General features: G+C 57.0%; 1 protein-coding gene across 1 annotated transcript in view; it reads right to left on the reverse strand.

Moving 5' to 3' along the window:
- The window catches only part of thtpa (thiamine triphosphatase), a 12,009-nt gene extending 10,048 nt beyond the window's left edge, over positions 1-1,961 (reverse strand). The window contains exon 1 of the mRNA XM_041175913.1: positions 1,890-1,961. The gene's annotated coding sequence lies outside the window, so the exon portion shown is untranslated. The remainder of the gene's footprint in view (positions 1-1,889) is intronic.
- Positions 1,962-6,963: the final 5,002 nt, after the last annotated feature.

Here is a 6,963-nt window from a genome sequence, read left to right on the forward strand (position 1 = left end):
AGATGGGGAGGGGGAACACACCACCTCCAGATGGGGAGGGGGAACACACCACCTCCAGATGGGGAGGGGGAACAGACCACCTCCAGATGGGGAAAGGGAGGGGGAACAGACCACCTCCCGATGGGGGTGGGGGAGGGGGAACACACCACCTCCCGATGGGGGTGGGGGAGGGGGAACACACCACCTCCCGATGGGGGTGGGGGAGGGGGAACACACCACCTCCTGATGGGGGTGGGGGAGGGGGAACACACCACCTCCTGATGGGGGTGGGGGATGGGGAACAGACCACCTCCTGTTGGGGGGGGGGGGAGCGGGAACAGACCACCTCCTGATGGGGGGGGGGGGAGGGGAACACACCACCTCCTATTGCGGGGGAGGGGGAACAGACCACCTCCTGATGGGGGAGGGAGGGGGAACACACCACCTCCTGATGGGGAGGGGGAACACACCACCTCCAGATGGGGAGGGGGAACACACCACCTCCAGATGGGGAAAGGGAGGGGGAACAGACCACCTCCAGATGGGGAAAGGGAGGGGGAACAGACCACCTCCAGATGGGGAAAGGGAGGGGGAACAGACCACCTCCAGATGGGGAGGGGGGAGGGGGAACAGACCACCTCCCGATGGGGGTGGGGGAGGGGGAACACACCACCTCCTGATGGGGGTGGGGGAGGGGGAACACACCACCTCCTGTTGGGGTGGGGGAGGGGGAAAAGCCCCCCTCCTGATGGGGGTGGGGGAGGGGGAACACACCACCTCCTGATGGGGGTGGGAGAGGGGGAACAGACCACCTCCTGTTGGGGGGGGGAGGGGGAACACACCACCTCCTAATGGGGGGGGAGGGGGAACACACCACCTCCTGTTGGGGTGGGGGAGGGGGAACAGACCCCCTCCTGATGGGGGTGGGGGAGGGGGAACACACCACCTCCTGTTGTGGGGGGGGGAGGGGGAACACACCACCTCCTGTTGTGGGGGGGGAGGGGGAACACACCACCTCCTGATGGGGGAGGGAGGGGGTACACACCACCTCCTGATGGGGAGGGGGAACACACCACCTCCTGATGGGGAGGGGGGAGAAGGGGGAACAGACCACCTCCTGATGGGGAGGGGGGGTAAGGGGAACAGACCACCTCCTGATGGGGAGGGGGGATAAGGGGAACAGACCACCTCCTGATGGGGAGGGGGGAATAAGGGGAACAGACCACCTCCTGATGGGGAGGGGGGATAAGGGGAACAGACCACCTTCTGATGGGGAGGGGGGAATAAGGGGAACAGACCACCTCCTGATGGGGAGGGGGGAGAAGGGGGAACAGACCACCTCCTGATGGGGAGGGGGGATAAGGGGAACAGACCACCTCCTGATGGGGAGGGGGGATAAGGGGAACAGACCACCTCCTGATGGGGAGGGGGAATAAGGGGAACAGACCACCTTCTGATGGGGAGGGGAGGGTAAGGGGAACAGACCACCTCCTGATGGGGAGGGGGGAATAAGGGGAACAGACCACCTCCTGATGGGGAGGGGGGGAATAAGGGGAACACACCACCTCCTGATGGGGAGGGGGAATAAGGGGAACAGACCACCTTCTGATGGGGAGGGGAGGGTAAGGGGAACAGACCACCTCCTGATGGGGAGGGGGGAATAAGGGGAACAGACCACCTCCTGATGGGGAGGGGGGGAATAAGGGGAACACACCACCTCCTGATGGGGGTGGGGGGGAGGGGGAACACACCATCTCCTGATGGGGGTGGGGGGAGGGGGAACACACCACCTCCTGATGTGGGGGGGTAGGGGGAACAGTCCCTCCCCTGATGGTGGATAACTATCTCCCTCGGGTTTATTTTGCTCAGTTGACAGCTCTACCCGGGCTGTGATTTGCAGCCGATATTACCTTCACTCGGGCCTGCTTCAATCTCCACCGCCTAATCTCCCGCAGCGCGCCTGCGCAGTAATGGCCGCAAAGCGCGGAGGTTTATGGATATTGTAGTTCGGAGAAGGGGCTGCGCAGGCGCAGTAACGAATTGCGCCGCAAACCCTGACACCGCCCCCTCACTAACCACGCCCGCTAACTCTAACCGCGCCTCCTCTCTCGAAACACGCCCATTCTCTCTAACCATGCCTCTCTCTAAACACGCCCCCTTAACTCAAGTCTCCACCTATCACTAAACACGCCCCACATTTTAACCACGCCCGCTATCTCCAACCACGCCTCTAACGCTCACCACTCCACATTGACTAATCAGGCCCTATATCAAACCACGCCCCATCTCTCTAACCACGTCCCATCTCTGCAATCACGCCCCATCTCTCTAACCACGTCTCATTTGGTAACCACGCCCCATCTCTGTAACCACGTCCCATCTCTCTAACCACGTCCCATCTCTGTAACCACGTCTCATCTCTCTAACCACATCCCATCTCTCTAACCACGTCCCATCTCTGCAATCACGCCCCATCTCTGTAACCACGCCCCTTCTCTGTAACCACGCCCCATCTCTCTAACCACACAACATCTCTGCAATCACGCCCCATCTCTGTAACCACGCCCCTTCTCTGTAACCACGCCCCATCTCTGTAACCACGTCTCATCTCTGTAACCACGTCCCATCTCTGTAACCACGTCCCATCTCTGCAATCACGCCCCATCTCTGTAACCACGCCCCTTCTCTGTAACCACGCCCCATCTCTGTAACCACGTCTCATCTTGGTAACCACGCCCCATCTCTGTAACCACGCCCCATCTCTGAAACCACCTCTCATCTTGGTAACCACGCCCCATCTCTGTAACCACGCCCCATCGCTCTAACCACGCCACATCTCTGTAACCACGCCCATTTCGCTAACCACATCCCATCTCTGTAACCACATCCCATCTCTCTAACCACGCCCCATCTCTGAAACCACGCCCCAAATCTCTAAACACGTCCGATCTCTCTAAACACGTCCCATCTCTCAAACCACGCCCCATCCCTGTAACCACGCCCCATCTCTCTACCCACATCACATCTCTGTAATCACTTCCCATCTCTGTAACCACGCCCCATCACTGTAACCACGCCCCATCACTGTAACCACGCCCCATCTCTGTAACTACGTCCCATTTCTGTAACCACGCCCCATCTCTGTAACAGCGCCCCATCTCTTTAACCACGCCCCATCTCTGTAACACGTCTCATCGCTCTAACCACGCCCCATCTCTGTAACCACGCCCTATGTCTCTAACCATGTCCTATCTCATAACCACGCCCCAACTCTCTAACCACGTCCAATCTCTGTAACCACCTCCAATCTCTGTAAAAACGCCCCATCTCTGTAACCACGTCCCATCTCCGTAGCCACGCCCCATCTCTCTAACCACGCCCAATCTCTCTAAACAAGTCCCATCTCTGTAACCACGTCCAATCTCTGTAACCGCGCCCCATCTCTGTAACCACGTCCCATCTCTGTAACCAAGCCCCATCTCTGTAACCACGACCCATCTCTGTAACCACGCCCCATCTCTGTAACCAATCCCCATCTCTCTAACCACGACCCATCTCTGTAACCACGCCCCCTCTCTCTAACCACGACCCATCTCTGTAACCACGCCCCATCTGTCTAACCACGCCCCATCTCTATAACCACGCCCCATCTCTGTAACCACGCCCCATCTCTCTAACCACGAACCATTTCTGTAACCACGCCCCATCTCTGTAACCACTCCCCATCTCTGTAACCACGTCCCATCTCTGTAACCCCGTCCCATCTCCATAACCACGTCACATATCTGTAACCACGCCCCATCTCTGTAACCCCGCCCCATCTCTGTAACCACGCCCCATCTATCTAACCACGCCCCATCTCTGTAACCACGCCCCATCTCTCTAACCACGCCCAATCTCTGTAACCCCGCCCCATCTCTGTAACCACGCCCCATCTCTCTAAACACGTCCCATCTATGTAACCACGCCCCATCTCTGTAACCACGCCCCATCTCTGTAACCACGCCCCATCTCTCTAAACACGTCCCATCTCTCTAAACACGGCCCATCACTGTAACCACGCCCCATCTCTGTAACCACGTTCCATCTCTGTAACCACGCCCCATCAATGTAACCACGCCCCATCTCTGTAACCACGCCCCATCTCTGTAACCACGCCCCATCACAGTAACCACGCCTCATCTATCTAACTACGTCTCAAAATGTAACCAGGTCCCATCCCTGTAACCAATTCCCATCTCTCTAACCACGCCCCATCTCTGTAACCACGCCCTATGTCTCTAACCACGCCCCATCTCACTAAAGACGTCCCATCTCTCTAACCACGCCCCATATATCTAAGCACGCCCCATATATCTAAGCACGTCACATCTCTCTAACCACGCCCCATCACTCTAAACACGCCCCATCTCTGTAACCACGCCCCATCTCTGTACCCACGTCCCATCTCTGTACCCACGCCCCATCTCTCTAAACACGCCCCATCTCTGTACCCACGCACCATCTCTGTAACCACGCCCCATCTCCGTAACCACGCCCCATCTCAGTAACCACGTCCCATCTCTGTAACCACACCCCATCTCTGTACCCACGCCCCATCTCTGTAACCACGCCCCATCTCTGTAACCGCGCCCCATCTCTGTAACCACGTCCCATCTCTGTAACCACGTCCCATCTTTGTAACCACGTCCCATCTCTCTAACCACGCCCCATCTTTGTAACCACGTCCCATCTCTCTAACCACGCCCCATCTCTGTAACCACGTCCCATCTCTGTAACCACGCCCCATCTCTGTAACCAAGCCCCATCTCTGTAACCACGCCCCATCTCTGTAACAACGTCCCATCGCTGTAACCACGCCCCATCTCTGTAACCACGCCCCATCTGTCTAACCACGCCCCGTCTCTGTAACCACGTCCCATCTCTGTAACCACTCCCCATCTCTGTAACCACGCCCCATCTCTGTAACCAAGTCCCATCTTTGTAACCACGTCCCATCTCTCTAACGACGCCCCATCTCTGTAACCACGCCCCATCTCTGTAACCACGCCCCATCTCTGTAACCAAGTCCCATCTTTGTAACCACGTCCCATCTCTCTAACGACGCCCCATCTCTGTAACCACGCCCCATCTCTGTAACCACGCCCCATCTCTGTAACCAAGTCCCATCTCTGTAACCACGTCCCATCTCTGTACCCACGTCCCATATCTGTAACCACGTCCCATCTCTGAAACCACGTCCCATCTCTGTACCCACGTCCCATATCTGTAACCACGTCCCATCTCTGTAACCACGCCCCATCTCTCTAACCACGCCCCATATATCTAAGCACGTCCCATCTCTCTAACCACGCCCCATCTCTGTAACCACGCCCCATCTCTGTAACCAAGTGCAATCTCTGTAACCACGCCCCATCTCTGTAGCCACGCCCCATCTCTGTAGGCACGCCCCATCTCTCTAACCACGTCCCATCTCTCTAACCACGCCCAATCTCTCTAAACAAGTCCCATCTCTGTAACCACGCCCCATCTCTGTAACCAAGTCCAATCTCTGTAACCACGCCCCATCTCTGTAACCACGCCCCATCTCTGTAACCACGCCCCATCTCTGTAACCAAGCCCCATCTTTCTAACCACGCCCCATCTCTCTAACCACGCCCCATCTTTCTAACTCCGTCTCATCTCCTTAACCACGCCCCATCTCTTTGGCCACGCCACATCTCTGTAACCACGCCTCAACTCTGTAACCACGCCCCATCTCTGTAACCACGCCCCAACTCTGCAACCACGCCCCATCTCTGTAACCACGCCCCATCTCTGTAACCACCCCCCATCTCTCTAACCACGTCCCATCTCTGTAACCACGTCTCATCCCTGTAACCACGCCCCATCTCTGTAACCACGCCCCATCTCTGTAACCACGCCCCATCTCTGTAACCACGTCCCATCTCTGTAACCACGCCCCATCTCTATAACCACGCCCCATCTCTGTAACCACGCCCCATCTCTGTAACCACGTCCCATCTCTGTAACCACGTCCCATCTCACTAACCACGTCTCATCTCTGTAACCACGCCCCATCTCTGTAACCACGCCCCATCTCTGTAACCACGCCCCATTTCTGTAACCACGCCCCATCTCTGTAACAACGACCCATCTCTCTAACCACGCCCCATCTCTGTAACCACGTCCCATCTCTGCAACACGCCCCATCTCTGTAACCACGCCCCATCTCTGTAACCACGCCCCATCTCTGTAACCACGTCCCATCTCTGTAACCACGTCCCATCTCACTAACCACGTCTCATCTCTGTAACCACGTCCCATCTCTGTAACCACGTCCCATCTCACTAACCACGTCTCATCTCTGTAACCACGTCCCATCTCTGTAACCACGTCCCATCTCACTAACCACGTCTCATCTCTGTAACCACGCCCCATCTCTGTAACCACGCCCCATCTCTGTAACCACGCCCCATCTCTGTAAACACGTCCCATCTCTGTAACCACGCCCCTACTCTGTAACCACGCCCCATCTCTGTAACCACGTCCCATCTCTGTAAACACGTCCCATCTCTGTAACCACGCCCCATCTCTGTAACCACGCCCCATCTCTGTAACCACGTCCTATCTCTGTAACCACGTCCCATCCCTGTAACCACGCCCCATCTCTGTAACCACGCCCCATCTCTGTAACCACGTCCTATCTCTGTAACCACGTCCTATCTCTGTAACCACGCCCCATCCTTGTAACCACGCCACATCTCTGTAACCACGCCCCATCTCTGTTACCACGCCCCATCTCTGTAACCACGTCCTATCTCTGTAACCACGTCCCATCCCTGTAACCACGCCCCATCACTGTAACCACGCCCCATCTCTGTAACCACGTCCTATCTCTGTAACCACGTCCTATCTCTGTAACCACGCCCCATCCCTGTAACCACGCCACATCTCTGTAACCACGCCCCATCTCTGTAACCA

Source organism: Carcharodon carcharias, chromosome 27 (genome assembly GCF_017639515.1).
Source record: "Carcharodon carcharias isolate sCarCar2 chromosome 27, sCarCar2.pri, whole genome shotgun sequence".
In the NCBI taxonomy this organism is placed as follows: Eukaryota; Metazoa; Chordata; class Chondrichthyes; order Lamniformes; family Lamnidae; genus Carcharodon; species Carcharodon carcharias.